The following is a 17,677-nucleotide window of genomic DNA, read 5'->3' on the forward strand; positions in this document are numbered from 1 at the left end:
GCTGTCTACGGGAGATCTGCTCCCGCACCTCGGGGACCTCGTCCCCGCGCCCTCCCTCCTTTCCGATCTCGAGCTCCCCTCCCCAGCTAACCCAGATCCGGCCCGAAGGGCAAGACCTTTCTCAATCCAGCCCCGCACCTAATGCCCAGGACCCCCACCCGGCGGGGCGCGGGGGATCACCCCGCTTGACTATAATTCGCCCCAGGCGGGTTTCCCGGCCCTCAATCCGTGCCAGCGCCTGGGACCGGTCAGATCCTTCCCAGCCCTGCCCCGACCACTTGAATTTGCAAAGCCCCCTGCTTTCTTCTCGGCGGCCAGAAAGTCCAAGAAGACTTGGACTTCTTGGGAGGGGGCTGCCACGCGATTTCAAACGAGACTATTTTACTCTGGGGGAGTCGCCCTTGGTGCTGAGAATGGCCGGGGGGGAAGGGAGCAAAGGGGATGATAATACTGCTCCCGAAGAGGCAGGGGTTGCGCCCTGCCGCAGCCGATTTCTAAGGGATCGGATCGACTTCTTAATCTAATCGATTTCCAAGGTATGGGCTTCTAACGGATCGGATCGGATCCCTGAAAGAATCACATCCGCCCCGAGAAACCCGGGCTGGGCCCCCGGGACAGTCCCTGCGGACCGCTCTGCCCTGCTCCGCGGGGCCTGACCCGGCCCCTCCGCGGGGCTTAGTGCTGCCAGGCGGCAGGCTGCGCCGGCAGGATCAGGCCCGCCCCGCCTGGGAGGGGTAGAGATCGCTTCAAGGCCTTAAGCCATTATTATATGAAACCAGGAGGCAAAGTCTATGCCGTTTTCTCTGGTTTTTAAAGCTGGTTTTGGCCCTCCCGGGCAGTGACACAGAGTGGGGATGTGTCCTTCCTCGGACTTTCCAGTGTTACAGGCATCGATGCAAGCAATCTCAGCCATTTCCTCCTTAAAATCAGCTAATTGGGCTAATGCAACACAAGCCTCCCCCCCACCCCCCGATGATTTGGGATGTGCATGTGATCCCTGCCCCCCCTGGTTGTTTTCGCAGTCGCCTCTGGTCGCTTATCATGTGCTACAGACACAGCAATCGCTCCCGGCCCGGCCCCTCGTCTCCTGCTGCGGGCTCCGGTACCGGCGGCCTGTGGAAGCAGGGATCTCTCCGGAGTCCTTTCCGCTTGTCCCTAAACCCGGCTGTCCTCTGCCTCTCGGGCCCGATCCCTTATCAAAGGGACCGGAGCCGGTTGCTTTTGTATGGACATTTTCCTCCCCGGCGGGGGAAATTGTGACCCCTCTGTATTTTTTCCCCCCACTCAAAATAATTTCGCTTTTGAGAAAACCACGCCCTTGATTCACGCTGGCATGATCCCTATGGGGTACTTTCGTGGGCACCGCTGTTGTAGGATTTAAATAAGTAACGGGACAGCCGAGATGGGTACACTTCTGGGCTCCTGCGTTTGGGGTCATCTAACTCCCTTTGATGACCCTGAGAAGTGGTACACACACACACCCATACACGCCACGTATCTCACACACACATCACACACACACCACGTATCTCAGACCCATAGCTCACGCACACGCCACACGTGTCTCACACATACATCTCACACACACATACACATGTATCACACACCACACACGTATCACACACATACACAAACACACACCTCTCTTCTGGCTTCAGTCTCTCCCTAGACCCCTGTTTAGTTTCGGACCAGACCCGGGTTTTCAGCTCTATCTGAAACGGAGGCAGCATTTCAGCTCGCAGATCTCTCTCTCTCTCTCTCTCTTTTACTCACACACACACGCGCACACACGCTGTAGCTGCAAAGGCTGCTCCAGTCCAGCCAGCCACAAACCCAGCCCAGCTCGATCCAATTTCCCGGCAAAAAAAAGCTTCAATGTCACCTACATCGAGACGGTGGCTTAGTGGTGCAAAATGCGAGGCATCTTAAACCCATTAGGTATCTCCCAGATGCAAATCCAATGGTGGAAAGAGAAAGGCTCTATTAAGACCCGGGGGTTGACAATTAGATTATAGTCCAATTGCCAGTGGATAATGTGCTAAAAGCTTTCCCACTTAGTGTAACTCCTTACTGAAAATTATTCACACTTTGCAGGCTACTGCACTCCCACAGTGGAGACGTCTTTGTCTACAGAGACAGTGGCCAGCCAGCCACACACACACCCAACACAATCATGAGACTCATTAAGCAGACCCAGGGCAACAGCACACCTAAACAGCAATACACACGTCGGGTGTGAATGTACACGGTGCGTGTACACACACAGACAGAGACTGACAACCACGTGTGCCTGAACGTGCATGCACCATACCAGTCTAAACACTTAGGAAGTGGAAGATTTGATTTTATTGTCTCTCTTGCGTCGCTACGAGGTTTGAACATCGTGTATAGAAACCGTGAGTGACATTTATATGGAGTTTCTTTATTTGCAGTTGATTTATAGGAAGTTATTGCCAAACAAGCCAGCTTGTGCCACTTTCCGTGGAAACGCTCGGAAAAGATGATCAAACACAATCAAAAGATGATCAAATACAATCTCAGCTATTTAGACTTTAGCCCTCTGTTGCAATATATACGTTTAAAGATCATTAATTTCTCTAAAATGCCAAGCAGGATACTTGAATGCACAGATTAGGAGTTTTGCTGGTTGGGTTTTTAAGGCTAACGATCTGCAAAGCTGCAATGGACTTATTAAAATGTGTTTCCCATGTAGAGTTTGATATACTTTACACTGCCTGTGCCTACAGGTCTTCACCTAGACCCAATTACCAAGAATCAGTTGCAATGCTTTCCCCCCAGACCCTGGCGAAATTAAAACGGTGCGATCGCCCATGGTGAGTGTTTCATACGTTGAACACAAGCCACAGGGAATTCAAGCCTGGCTGTGCCTGTACCTGCGCGGTTCAACACAACGAATAATACTGGCAAAGGCCAGAGAGCCGCAGATGATGCTAACAGAAAAGAGGCTTTGAGAAAGTTACTGCGACAAGAATTTAAATAGAAGAAATCCTGAAATCCCTTCCACAACTGGGTTAAGTCAGATCCTTTCCCATTACACTGAGCGCGCTGCTGCCTGATCCTCCCAAAACGATCACTGTCGCTTGCACACTGGAGTTTGACTTGTTCGGGTTGCGAAATATATAGACATATTTCAATATTTATTAAATTAATAGTAAATATTAAATATACGCATAGACAGTAAACACATTTTAATATCTCTCTATATTTATCTATATAGATATCTATCTATATATATCAATAGCTCTATAGATATACATCTATAGATCTCTAGATATTTATAGATTTCTATATGTGTATAGATACGTATATGTTTATATCTATAGACATGTCTACAGATTTATAGATATATCTATAGATCTATTGATATACATCTATAGATGTCTAGCAATCTATAGACTTATATATGTGTATAGATATGTATAGATATATCTATAGTTCTCTAGATATCTATAGGTTTCTATATGTGTATAGATATGTATGTCTATATCTATAGACAGATATGTCTATAGATTTATAGATATATGGATGTGTCTATAGATTTATAGATATATATTTATAGATATATTGCTATACATCTATAGATCTCTAGATAGCTATAGATTTCTATATGTGTATAGATATGTATATGTCTATATCTATAGACGTATATGCCTATAGATTTATAGATATATGGATATGTCTATAGATTTATAGCTATATAGCTATAGATCTATTGATATACGTCTATAGATCTCCAGATGTGTATACATTTATATATAACTAGAGACCTATAGATGTATATCAATAGAGCTATAGCTATACATCTAGACATATCTATGTGTATCTACAGATCTACCTATCTACCGATAGATAGATAGATAGATAGATAGATAGATAGATAGATAGATCACAGGAAGCCCTTTCCCAAGGGCTCTGAGTCGGGACCGCCAGGCTTTACGTCCCCCGGCGGGTAAGGAATTGCAGAACTGAGTACCAAGCAAGACCTTGGAGCAGGGCAGAAGTGTCCAAGGAGGGCACCTAACGGGCTGCACACAAGCTGCGGGAAAGGAGCAGGCAGGGAAGAGTTGGGCTGAAACCCGCGCCCACGGGAATCAAAGGGAGTTTTACCCCCTCGCTCCTTCCATGGAGCTAAGATCCCAGCTTGCACGTCCCTGCCTCCCTCTGAATGCGGGCTGTAGGGGAAGGTGCAACAGGCAAGGGCTCTCCAGTTAGCACGATCGCCAGGGTGACTAGCTAGCCCTTGCTGGGAGGCTTGTGCCAATCGCTGTGTATAAGGCCCTCCCCCACTCCCGGCCGCTCCTCGCTGCAGGGACTCTGCCCGGCCGCGCGGCTCGGGTGCAGGTAAGCGGGCGGGCGGGGGTCTCATGTCACGTCTGTCCGTCACCCGCTTCAGGCAGCATCACGGTGCTCTTCCAAGCTAAAACAAATCAATCATCCCCTATCAGTAGTGCGGAGGGTGTCTAGAAGGAGGGGTGGCTGCTGCTGCATGTGTTTGTTCCCTGGATCTGCAGGAGCCAGGCGAGCCCGTGCGGGTCCCACCCGCTGGCGGGAGCGGGTCTGGCTCGGGGAAGGGGCGCTCCGATCCCACCCCGCTGAAGCCGGGAGTCCCGACCGGGCCCCTGCAGGGAGCCGGGAGGAGGAAGGGACCCGCGCCCGCTGTGATCCAGCAGCCCCATGGGCCGGGGGAGCCTTGCCCCCCTGCTCAGCAACGCCGGGCGGGGCAGGGACCCCGGGGCGCCATCGCCCCCTCCCTCCCGCCCGCCCCAAGCCCCCGGGGCCAGCTTTTGCTGCCCTAGAGGGAAAGGGGGGAGCCCGCGTTTGTCCTGTGCCGGCAACTCCATGCGAGCCCAGCAGGAGAGAACTGGAGATGAACTGCAGCTCATCTGGAGCGAATTCCTCGTGCAGATCAGGCCTCCAGAAAGGCGGCTAGGCATTCAAGATGCCAGGGGACTTTGGGCCAGCGGTTACATATTGCTATCCTAGCCGGGGAACATCTAGACTTGGCGGAAAGCAGAAATTCAGCAAAGGCAACAAAGCCCAAAGTCCCTGCCACCAGACCCAAAACCTGGGGGAAGTGGGTGGGGAGGCTGCATTGTGTTTTGGTAAAAACAATAAAAAAGAATACAAAATAATAAAAGCCCCAGAGTTTGGAAAAAATAATTGAATCGTCTCCACTATTCTCTAGCTTTACACCCGTTTTGGCTGGACAAAGTGCCGGGGCTCAAGAAAAGTTCCCTTCTTCCTCTTCAGAATAAAAGAGGTTACAGGACAAATTAGGAAGGAGCCAGCATTTTAGAAGAACTAAGTAAATCTCTGGTTGCTTGCACCTCTGATCAGAAAAGAAGGGAATTCACCTCTGTCAGTTCAGCGTTTTGGTTTTCAGGCGTGTCTGTGAATATCTGGGGAAATCTGCTTTACTTGTGATTAAGATTTTATGATGTTCTTGGCCATTTGCCATTCTCAAAGGAAGGGAGAGTAAAATAAAAATCTGGATGACAATAGCAGGGTGGGATTTTTTAAAAAGAATTTAAAAATCATTTCTGAAAATGTTGTTTTAAGCAATAAATGACAAATCAAGAATTTTTCTAAACAATTAAAAATCTGATTTTAAATGAAGCACGTGACCAGAGGCATTTTGTAATGGAAACAAATGTTCTTGAGGTTTCAGTGACCACTTTTTCATACAGTCTGATCACAGGCCACTTAAGAATTACTGATCTGGGAGATGTGAATCAAATTGTGGTTGTAGCCCCATAAAATACAGGTCCTGCTGATGGACGCAGACCAGAAGTGCAGTTGTGAAGCAACTGGAAGTTGGCTCATGAGCCTGAAAGCAGGTTTGCATCCTGACCAGAAGGAGATGCAGCAAACAATAATGGAAAACATGGTGCTAAGTGCAGAGGTCTTTCTATAGACTTTAGTGAGACCCTGTAGAAGATCTGTACCACTCCTGCAGAGATAACTGCATGGGTCCATGCCATACCAGAAATAGAGTGCATGTAGCAGGCCAGAGTTAGCAGAAAGCTAAAGAAACAATTTTGGGGAAAGACATTTAAACAACTTTTTCCAAAGGGATCTTCTGTTTTCGCCTGTCCAATTTGAGACAGTTTGGGCCCAATTTTTAAGAGAGGACGAGCAATCAAAGCTCTTACTGATTTAGGCTAATTTCAAAGCTCTTACTGCCCATCATTTCTGAGAGTCTGCTCCAAAATATCTACAGCTAAGCTTCTTGAATTAGAGACTGCTTTAGAAACTGTTGGTTTATGATCCCTTTTGCAGGGCTAAAATGCAACTGAAAGAGTCAAATAATTTATGCAGTTTATTTTTCTAAGGAAGTGGTTGTAGAAAGTTTTGAAAACAAGCAGCTATTTTCCAGAAGCTTCCAAAGCATCTCATGTTTTTAACCTTTCTTAAACCATTGAGAGAAAAAGTATTGCCCTAATCCACCCCTTCTCCAATCTCTCCTGCCAGAGGCAGGGAAAAGGATTATAAATCTGAAAATGTATGCTCATTTAAAATCCAGGAGCCATCTTATGGGTACAGAATCAAGAAAACACAGCTTCTGGCCTACAGAACAGGGAGGGTGAGAAGAAGTCTTGTGATTTACAACTCTCCAAGATCCTATAGCATAGTTTGGAATAAAGCATGCTGTAAAGTATGAGAGCACTGCTGCTGTCACTCCCGCAGCTTTCCTGGGCTTGAAGCATTATGATAACCACAAAAAAGCCAACATACATAGCTGGAAGACCAATCACTAGTGGTGTGGAGGAGTGCCAGACAATCCTGGCTTATTTCCACAGCATGGGAGCTCAGTGAGCAACATTCCCACACCATGGTACAATACAAGGAGTCAGATTTTGGTTATTTTAACTGGATGAAAAACAAGGTTGGGAGAGTCCTACCACAAAAACCATTTTTCCTGTATATAGTAGCAAGACCTGAAATTTCAAAAGTTCAGAAGGAGGTCTATGGAAACACGTTTCAATACCTATGATATATTGTTGATTTATTTGGCAGATATCTAAGCACTTAGGGGAAAAAAAAAACTAGGTCTATCGGAAATAGTATAACAATAAATAATGTTCAGGATAAGGAATTCACAAGTTTTTATAACAAGCAGCATAAGCTTTGCTGGCACTAAAATGGTTTTCATTTCATTGGTGTGAAGACATCTGTACATGCTAGGCCCTTTCTGCGCTGCCCTGTTACATTTTCAAAGGAATCAACGATGTAAAACAAGACCCTCTCTCTGGCTTCATTGCCCACTGTGAAAAAAAAACAATCAGTCTGGAAGGTGTACTTGTAAAACTCTTACTAAAGACAAGTAGGTCACCATTGATTTTTATTTCCCCATTGAAGTCATTGACCAATCTACTGTTGAATGGGAAGATGATTTCCCTCATTTATTTTTCTTCTGACAGGGTGTGTCTACACATGTGCTTTAATCCACAGTAGCCTATTTGACTGCAGATCAAAGTGGTGTGTAAAAAATCCATGCTACTAATGCACAGTAGAATAAGCATCATTTAAAAAATGCGTGCTTGCTAATGTACATTACAGCAGCTGAATGCACTTTAATTTAGTACCTCAGGGCACTTTTACACATGCTTCAAGAGCTGCTCTAATTAAAGTGCTGCCACGTCTCGTGTATTGGCTCCCTTGCGCTTAAAAATGGCGGTGGCGGCACTTGAACTAAAGTTCATTTGAGTTATAGTTCAGGTGCCCCTGCTGTCATTTTTAAGTGCAGGGATGCTGATAAATGAGGCGCAGGAGGCTGCTGGAATGCAGCAATTGCCATACTCCAGTGGACTCGATTAATCTAGTCTGCTCCGATGTGTTAGCATTCCAGCACGTCAGAGCAGCTTCCATGTTTGTGTATAGGTGTCTTCATATTGGAGGTACTAAATTTAATGCACATTAGGAAAAACACATTAATGCACATGTAGACATGCCCACAGTGTTGCATTATATAGGAAAAGACTCTAATTACCACATTATTCAAATTTATAGACTTGATTTTTAATGAATGGTTTAAGACCTGTATTCTTCTTGGATAAGTTCACACACAGACTATTAGTGACCCAACAGCAAGAATTAACTAACTACCTTCCCTTCTTAACACTGCTACAGTGGGCGCATCCACACAAGATGCTGACTGCGCAATAGCTGAAAACTACTGTGCGGTAGCACATCACAACATGGACAGTGCTAATATGTTACTGTGCAGTATTATTAGGCTAAAAGACATTCATTGGCACTACTGTGCAGTAACTCTGCTTACTGCACATTTATTTAGTACATGCTAATACAAAACTGAATAAATGCACAGTTACAATTGTGCAGTAGTGTCTCATGTAGACACACCGTATATACTTTATAAAGCATATGTGCTCATACATACCTACTTCATCTCATACCTGCCAGATCTTCTATTTACAACTTTCAGAATTTTACCTTGAGTTTCATTACCTGGAGTCTTGTGATTTTATAAGAATCTCACTGCAGGATCAATGAAAGCCAGGTTTCTAGCCATCACGGTTAAGAAGCAAACACAAAACCTTAACATCTCAAAAAACAGTAGGTAACTCAAATGGAACTCCAAATTTATTTTTAAGTCTCATGATTTCATCAGCCTGGCATGCTTTCTGAGTACTTTGGGATAGTAGAACTGCGAATCACAGACGATGCCTTCAGTAGAAGAGCAGTTGTGATAGACAGGGTTAGTAATGAGGAGGTTGTATTCTGTACTGCCACACCTTTCAGAAAAAATGAGGAAGATGCTTATTCACCCTTGAAAAATGGTTAGAAAACTATGCATGAAAAATGTAGTACACATCAAAGCACTGTTGCCAATGTTACATTTTTATACTGAAGATCACAACAAGCAGCATTTCTAACAATTCTCTGTACTTTATTGGACAGCTTCATATTACATAGGGACATTTTATACTCTAGCTTATCACCAAGGCCAATATAAATCCAAAGCCAAAAATATTAAAATATACTTTTTTTCTTCTTTTTTCTTTTTTTTTTTAACAGACTCCAAGGTCTAAACTCTCAGCTAATTTCTGAGCTTCATGTTTTTGACAGACTGAAGAAAAATCCCTGATCTGTACACATTTGAACTTGGCTATTCCAAACCAAGAACCATAACACAACTGTTCCTAAGTTTACATATTTGATGTTTCAACTGCCCGGTAAAGAAACAGCCTGGAACTCTGACTCAGATATAATTCAGCTCCAGACTCAGGTAAAGCTAAACTTATATCAAGTATTGTAGTACCAACATTTTAAAATGAGACTCCTACAAGATCTGCCCTTGTCAGCTTGCATGTACTCAGGAATCCTGTTCTCAGAGACGGAAATAAGTGAGAAGTTAGAAGAAGTATTGAGTCAGTTTTTAATCTAAACTTTCTAAATGAAACAATCAAAGGGGGAAGCATCGTCACTTAAAAATGATGTCTGTAAAAATTCCATTGGCTGGAAATGTTTGACTTGTCTAATCTATACAGGGAAGTGGAAAGGCTCTTTTAGAAAAGTTGCCTTTTGATACAAGATAGACTATTACAAAGGAACCACAATGTTTGTTCCTCAGAAGTATTTTTATGAGCCACAGGGATTAATTCTCTCTTGCAGGGAAGAGGTGGACTTATCTAAGGGGAGAATGAGCACTAGGTTCAGAGGGTTGGGAAGTGGGGAGGATCATCCTACTCCCAAGGGGGATTTTAAACCAGGTCCCGCAGGAGCTTTTGCTCTGCAAGCTGCCCCATTAGTGTACTTCTGTTGAATGCTTTAATTTGTTTAGATGATTTCAGCACAAATTTGCAAATAGTTTAAGTCTACCTGAATCTTCATCATTTTTGGTGAATGAAATAAACTGAAAATTCTGGCCCATATCCAGGTTAAATCATCAAGGAGTCCTTTTTAAAAATCCAGGGAATAGCCTGACTATTTATTACACATCACAGTCCAAATCCCTTTCTTCTCCCTTTCCATGAAACGTTCTCTATGACTAAAGAAAGCATCATTTTGCCCTGCATCCTTTATTGACGCGTATTGGGGAAATATACTTGTTTTTATTCACAGTACAGCTGAGACTCTAGAGCTATAATCCTTTCTAAAATAACACTTGGCCAAAAATAGTTTTGGTGGAGAAAAATGATTCTGTGGAAGTGGCGCTGGCCTGTATACTACACAAACTATACTTCCCTCTGATTAGCATGACCAGCTTAAAAGATCCCAAAGTAAATGAGAATTGAAACAGAAAATCCCTTTAGCCCTACTAGGATAAATTATATGGCTTTACTAAGCACATAGAAAAACTGAAGCTGGTACTCAAAAGAAAGACAACAATTTTAACCAGGGATGAAGGGACCCAATTAGCAAACACTTAACAGCAGTTACTTTATACCAAAGAAGGAAACACAAGGTTATTTCTGACAGCAGAAATAGGCATGTGTACTGCTATAGCAATAATGGAAGGAAAATTGAAACCAAAAGTTCAAAATTGGAATCTGTAATAAAGCAAGTAGGATTTGATGTTAAATCTCAGAGGGGACTACTTGTTAGCAGGACAAAGTACTGTCAGTATAACTTAAAGTTGTAAATGGCAGTTACAAGGATTTTCATTCAGTTATGGTGTCTTTCATCCCATGTGCAGAAACCTCCTATTTACTTTGATCTAGTGTGACCTAGTAGCTACAGTACAAAACTAGGACTTGGGAATTCTGGATGGCATTCTTGGATCTGCTGTAGGTGTACTGGATGATCTTGAATCATTTTACTTCTCTGGACCTCAGTTTCACCATCTGTAAAATGAGGAGGATGATACTGACTTCCTTTATAAAGTGCATTGAGATTTATGGTTGAAAAGTGCCACCTAAAATGCTAGGCATTATTATTATGACTACTACAACTGACACAATATACACCAGGAATATACACTGGCACAAAGACTGTCTCTATTTTTTTGGTAAACAAAAAAGATAAAAAAGCCGCAGTTCAGTCTAAAATTTGGTGTTGCTGCTCATTAAAAATTGGGATTTAACACATTCCTTTAAGTTCTGTTAAAAAAAAAAGATATCTTTTTTGTAATCAAAGCAGCCAACACCTAAGACCCCTCTTAAACTCTGTAGTAAGTGACTTGTACCCTTGGTGCTCCGTTGTTTCTGAGGAATGAGAAACTACAGCCTGGAAGAAAAGCCCACTAGTATTTCCAACCATAGTCAAATCCTTTTGAAATCTGTCACTTAATATTTGCAGACTACATGGCATCCTTTTCTTCAATTTGTCACTCTAGATTATGCCCACAAATAAGCATTCCCAATAGTATATTAGGGCTTTTACCACTTGGCATCTGTCAAACAATGTGCCATCAGCTTCCTACAATTGATGTTTTCAGTGGATTTCTGCTGAACACTGAAAAATAGTTTTTCTGACCTCTTTGCTACAGAGGATTCAGACACCAGCTGAGGCAACAGTCCAGTCCTGCAGTCTGACATAAGAGAAAGGGAATTAACTAAGCAACAATTGAATTTAGAAACGTATTTGGAATAGCCATTGACCATGGAAGGAACAGAAGTATTATTTTAGGTCTGCTGTCACTAAAATACATTGCATATGCTAACCTTTAGGGACATATTCATCTCGACTGACTGACCCAAACACAGGAAGATCAAAGGAATGCAGACTGCAATCAGAAGGCCAAAGCAGCAAAACCTGCAGTGTTGCATGTTACTCTGGATGCTTTTCCTCACTAAATACCTGAGTATAAACTATCAAATGGGTTTCTATGATGGTCTTATTAGGCTGAGACCTGGATTAGTTTATTGCAGCACTTCCCAAATTTGGGGGGTTTACTCCTCACCCCAGTAAAGCTGGCCATTCTCACACCCACTGCGTCAGGCACCAAATTTCATTCAATGCTTTTGTGCATGTTACATGATCCACACATGCGTGGATACTTGGGTTCTTGCCCCGCCAGGAACCTTTCATGTCCCTATGCCCCTCTTCCACCCTCCCAAAGGGGTATGCCCCACAGTTTGAGAAATGCCGGTTTACTGGTTCTTGCTTCTGCCTTTATTGGCCAGCAGAGTTAGATCCATTATGAAGATAGCATATTCAACACTGGGAAGAATGGGATCACAGAAGTGCTTTAAGTATCACCCATCCTGTGGATTAAGGGTTTGGTTCTGTTCTCACTGGCAGCAGTGGCATAATGATCATTTGATGTAGTGATGTTGGATCAGACCTTAATTGAGCAGCTTCAGAAGTCTCACCTGTGAAAGAATCCCCTTCCTGCCTCCTCTCTCTTTAGTAGTTGTCTGTTTTCCTTCTCTCTCTCATGTGTCTATCAATCCGGTTGCTAGGCGGCCAACTTGCTGCTTATGTGAGGGGCCACAGATCAGAGGGTGTGGATCTTATCCCTCTATTGTTTTGAGATCTGACCTCATGACATGGAGGCAGGGGCTTAAGCCCATGTCACTTCATTAAGTAACTATGATGTTTTTCAAATTGATTGGCCGGCATCAAATAACACCTGTCCCTGTCTGGGTCCAGGTGGTAAGGGCAAGAGGGCTATTTAAAAGGTCCCTACAGGAAGAAGGGGGACAGACATTTTTAAAACATGCACACAGCAGCATGGGCCTCTGCAGCTCTTTCTCATTCTCTGGCTATGAGAGTGAGCAACTTACCAGAAACCTAACTAGGAACTTATTTTACTGTAATCTAGTTGCATATCAAAAGGCTGACAAGCCACTCAGATTTGTTCAAGGTTGGTTTTCTTTCTATATTTTACTATTGGTATTCCTCCCCCCACCACCAATCCCTCTTTGATCAATAAATCTATCTGTTTTAACATGCCTCGCTGTGTGTGCTTAAAAAGGAAGGGACCGGCTAAGGTGGGTTTGGTGGTTTTACTTTCCTACCACATGGGAGGATGCTGGTGAATGCTTCAGGCTAATAGAAGCACCCCAAAGTCCCAAGGTGTATAGGGCCTGTGTATCCTGGGCAGCACAGGGCCCAAACAAAGACCTGAGTCTGGGTGGTGGTGGTGGTACCCCAGGCTTGTGGGTGTGCTCCAGTAAAGGGGTCAGCCAGACATAGATACCCAAGGGGAGATGCTCAAAGTTTGGTTTTTGGCCAGATGCAGTGAGGTAGGCGGCTCAGCGTAGGAATGCCCCCTACTGGCCCACTGCATCACCTCTTTGCCTCTCATAAAGAGAGATGTTGGCTGTGGTGCAGAAATCTCATAGCTGGGGAGATTTTTCCTCTTATCTTAGTGAAATAAGGGCTTGTTAGGTGTCTAAGGATGTGAGGTCGACCTTTTAATGGAGGTAAGTAGGGGCAGGGGAAGGATGACTGCAAGAGGAGCAGGCACTTGTGGAGTGCTCAGTGTAAATTCCTGTCTTACTCTCTTTCAACATATTTTTCAGTTGACAGGAATGTGTATTCTTAACTCTGAAGACTGGTGGACCAGATACAGTGTAGTAGAAAGAGGTTTAGAGAAACGTAGTTGCTGAGAAGAAAAAGCTCGTAGCTGTATGTGATTTGTGTATAGGTCACAACAGTTGAGCATTGAGGCAATGTAGGCATAGAACAGCCCCACATCTCTTACTGAACAGAACAATGGTCATAAAAACAAAAAAATGCTTTTTAAGTGGAGAAATGCCCCCTTTCCCCCCACTTACCTCAAGTGTTTTCTGCCACACAACAGGGCACTGGAGCACAGGCACTTTGAGTGGTGCAGCTACCCTTTGCATTTCTTTAAAAAAGCTGATGCTGTTTAAAAACACCAGCAACTCCCAAACCACAGGCATTTTTAGATAAACCTTGATCACCATCACTTCTTTTGGCAACAGGTAGATTTTGTGGCCATTCTGGAGTTGTAACCAAGTGGTTAGAGGTTTATCAATTCATGACATTTTATTAATGAATAATTTAACTTAGCACTTTTGCTTTTCACAAGAGATGTTCCTGGGATGTGCATGATCTGGCAACGTCTATGTCATTTTTAGTCCTTATTCTTTTGAATTACCTTTGGACTCTGTTTGGACTTTACATTTTGTAAAAATCAGAGGACTGCTGGCAGTGAACTATTTAATCAATTCAATTAACCCTCTTTTTTTCTTTGCAACCTAGCCACAAAACTTTCATGTTTTATCCAAATAGGTTTGCTTCCTATTGATTCATGTGGCTGAACAAATGCCACTCGAGGGATTAATCCTATATTGGGTGCTATGGTTATTTGTTTTATGTCTACCAAGGCCCTTGTAATGTGCCTATCACTTCATGTATGAGTGTCTGTTCATTAATGTGGGGGTCATGTAAGCCACATAATATTGTATCTGTTTCTTGTAAAGAGGAGGCATGCCTCACCAAACCACTAGTACTTTGAATTTCTCAGGGTAAAGGGAAGAAAGGAAAAGATGGAAAGATAACAGCACTACAGAAACTTGAAGACATTTATAAGCTTTTCCTGTCTTTTTTTGTATAAAGAAACGACATCAGTGCTAGCTCTGCATATGGACCCCAGATTTTAAAATAGCTGGCTCCCATCTTAAGAAGAGAGAAAGACAGAAACCAGATTTATTGGCTGTTGAGCAGACTCTTTACATTCACTTCTCTTGCCACATTGATACCAAATAACTGTGTTTACATGTAGTGTGGTCCTGTCTGAAAGGACCAGTCCCTCCACTTGCTTTTTAAATCGAGTGCCAGGGTCTAGAAGAGGTCTGGAGTCCTGTACATAGCGTGGTAGGCTATCTAACACAGCAAGTTTATTTTTTCCTCTACAGCATCAATTGAATTTATCAAACTGGCCCTCTTCTTTCCACCACCCCCTCTTATGTAGCATTACATATATATGCACAATCAGAGCTAGGAAGTACTCATCAGGGCTCAAGAACAACCTCTATGTTGGGGAATCAGAATTACCGCAAGGACTTGCAGAAACAATCTTTATCATAAGTCTGCCCCAACTGTTTGCCTAAGTAATGTGCTACTCATTTGTAACTGTTGCTGTCAGTACATATGCACACAATCCATCAAGAGTACCTATGGAGGAAGGAAACAGTATGCTAAAAACACAAAGATTATGGGAATAATCCAACAATGCACTAATTAGCATGGTAACATCACAATTACCAACCATATCTGCTAGTGCTTTGCTATCTTCTTTTTTTGGAACAAATTGACTGGAAGAAGATGCAAGTCAGGAGCTGAAGGACAGAAATGAATGCAGAGGACAGGTTTTATATCCATCCATAGGAGTAGTTGGCAGAAGCATTTAATGATATAAAGCAGGCTTGTCCAACATATGGCCTGCGGGCCGCCATGCAGCCTGCCAAGCCGTTTTCTGAGGCCTGAGGTGCTGCGATGGGAAACGAAAGTAAACACTGTTTACTTTTGTTCCCACCCCTTGTCCCTCCCCCAGCCCCTCAGCAGCTTCCTAATGGGGGGGGGGGGGCCCTTTGGCCGGCCCCCCGGGGGATAAAAAGTTCATGATCTGACCCCACATTCAAAAAGGTTGGAAATCCCTACAATAAAGAAATATCCTTCTGCAAGTGGATAAATGCTAGGGTCTCTGGAGCTTCCGATAGGCAGTAAAGAACCTCTGTGTAATATAGTGCTAACATCTTGTTTCCCTATTGTCTCAAATGCATTCTTACCTACATTTCAAGTGAAAAAGAAGGTGGCATTCATTGGCTAAGACTGCAGGCACTAGCAAGGGTCCCAGTGCTTCCATGGGATTGTCTTCTATGCAACCAGCCAACCTCACCAAGTAGCTGATAAAAAAAAATGGCCACTGAAATTGTAGGCATGGGAATATTTTTCCATTGACAGCAGTGAAGAAATCCATACCACTTGTCTTGTATGTCAGCAGATTGTTAGTAGTGGACTTGACCCAGGCTGGATGGATACCACATCTATACAAAAATGCAATGACAGGGAGCAGTATATAATGACAATCAGGTTCAATGCAGTGCAGTTCAGATGGAGAGAAACGTTTCTTGGGCTTACTGCTCTCTGTCAAGAAAGCCCAGCCTTTTCTGAGTCCCAAAAATGTTCTCAGTGCCAAAATAATGTAACAGACTCTAGCTGGGATCTTTAATGGCTACAAATATATAAAAGGTTAAATCCTTCACGTGAAGCATTGCCTGAACAAAAAATGCAAATACTTGGCTTACCTCTTACTTCTATATGTAGGGTTACAGCTTTTGGGAACTGATAGCTGATGCTGTTCTTTGCTCCTCTACCCAAGCAGGCTTTGCTGAGAAATAAATATTGTGATATAGTGAGCAGGAAATGAGAGGAAAGGTAAGCCTGACCTTGGACACAACCCATTGACCAAACCAGTCACTACAGAGCTGAGGGAGCCATAGCACTGGGATCAAGTTGCCAGTACTCCACTGCATGCCCAGGCAGATTTGAGAAGCAATGGACTGCCACCAATATGTTGGACAAGCCATATGTTGTCTTAGAAGAATGGACAATGGTTCCTTTTCCACCTTGTTGCCTCGGACAACAGGTAGGATGTAAAGCAATGTCCCTCAGTCTGAGCACTCCATAACCTCATGGCATGCAGATTTGACAATGATTTGGAAGTTGACACTTCATCAACTATTTTAGCCTTGCAGAGTTCACCATCAATTTCGAGTTTCGCTTAAAGCATCAGTGACCAGAAAAAGCAGGAGGGCGATACTGTGGCACTTCATATGGTGAACAAGCTTTCTGAGCAGCAGGCACATGTGACTTTCTAGTGATGCCATAAGACTTTACATTGGGGGTGATGACAGTATTGTCTAAGTCACTCCATTGAACTTATTGGAGTAAAACACGATTGAACAGTATAAGGAAAGTGACCTATGAATGCAATAGTAACTGTGTAAGTGCCACACACAGTGCATTCTCCCTTAAAGAAATACATCAACAATAACATGAACTCAAATCTTGAAAATACCCTTTCTTCCTTTGCCTGAGATGTAAATGAAACGTTACTATGAGAACAGGGAAACTGATGCACTAGTGAGTGGTACCTAGCAAATACTAAGCATTATTAGGCCCATTGGACAGCAGTTGACTGGCTGTTCAGAGAGGAAATGATCTACACAGAAAGGTCTGGAAGAGGATTTGGGCTTCCCATTGTTGCTCCAAGCTACAAAAAGAGCCAGTTGAAGCTGGGGCCATTCCTGTTTCCATACTGTAGGTGAAGAAGGATCTGTGATGATCAGGAAGTTTTTTTCATATAGCTGTTTGACACCTGAGCTAGGCTCCCCTTGAGCACTGGCTTTAAACATCTTTTTAAACCCCACCAGTGGTGTGGTCATCAAGAGGGACACTTGCTTATGCGCTGACAGCGTGGAGAAGCTGGAACTGCCTGTATGAGCACTGTTTCTGTGCCGTTAGCAGGGGCTGCAAAAGACATGGCAGACAGCCTTTTAAGGGGCACAGGGCAGAGGATAACATGAAAGGGATGCTTGGAGCATTGATTCACACGTGCGGTATTCCACCATGCCCTTCAGTGAAAATGTGCCAGGGACTATCTGAACTGCAGAACTCTAGAACTTCGCATTTCGTTTCGTCTCAGACCAACACGGCTACCAAATACATCCCAGGGACTATCTGATTTTTAAAGAGAACACACGCACTTTCAAAT

The 17,677-nt window shown here is 43.6% G+C and overlaps 2 long non-coding RNA genes across 2 annotated transcripts in view; both read left to right on the forward strand.

The window, feature by feature from the left end:
• Nucleotides 1-2,360: 2,360 nt before the first annotated feature.
• Nucleotides 2,361-17,677, forward strand: part of LOC112549815 — a 111,314-nt gene continuing 95,997 nt past the window's right edge. The window contains exon 1 of the long non-coding RNA XR_003093349.1: nucleotides 2,361-2,396. This is a non-coding gene — a long non-coding RNA (uncharacterized LOC112549815). The remainder of the gene's footprint in view (nucleotides 2,397-17,677) is intronic.
• On the forward strand, nucleotides 4,076-12,848 carry LOC112549817. Its single transcript, XR_003093351.1, has 3 exons — nucleotides 4,076-4,362; nucleotides 9,061-9,271; nucleotides 11,655-12,848. It is a non-coding gene; the product is annotated as an uncharacterized LOC112549817 (long non-coding RNA).

This window comes from Alligator sinensis, unplaced genomic scaffold (assembly GCF_000455745.1).
Source record: "Alligator sinensis unplaced genomic scaffold, ASM45574v1 scaffold86_1, whole genome shotgun sequence".
Taxonomy (NCBI): Eukaryota; Metazoa; Chordata; order Crocodylia; family Alligatoridae; genus Alligator; species Alligator sinensis.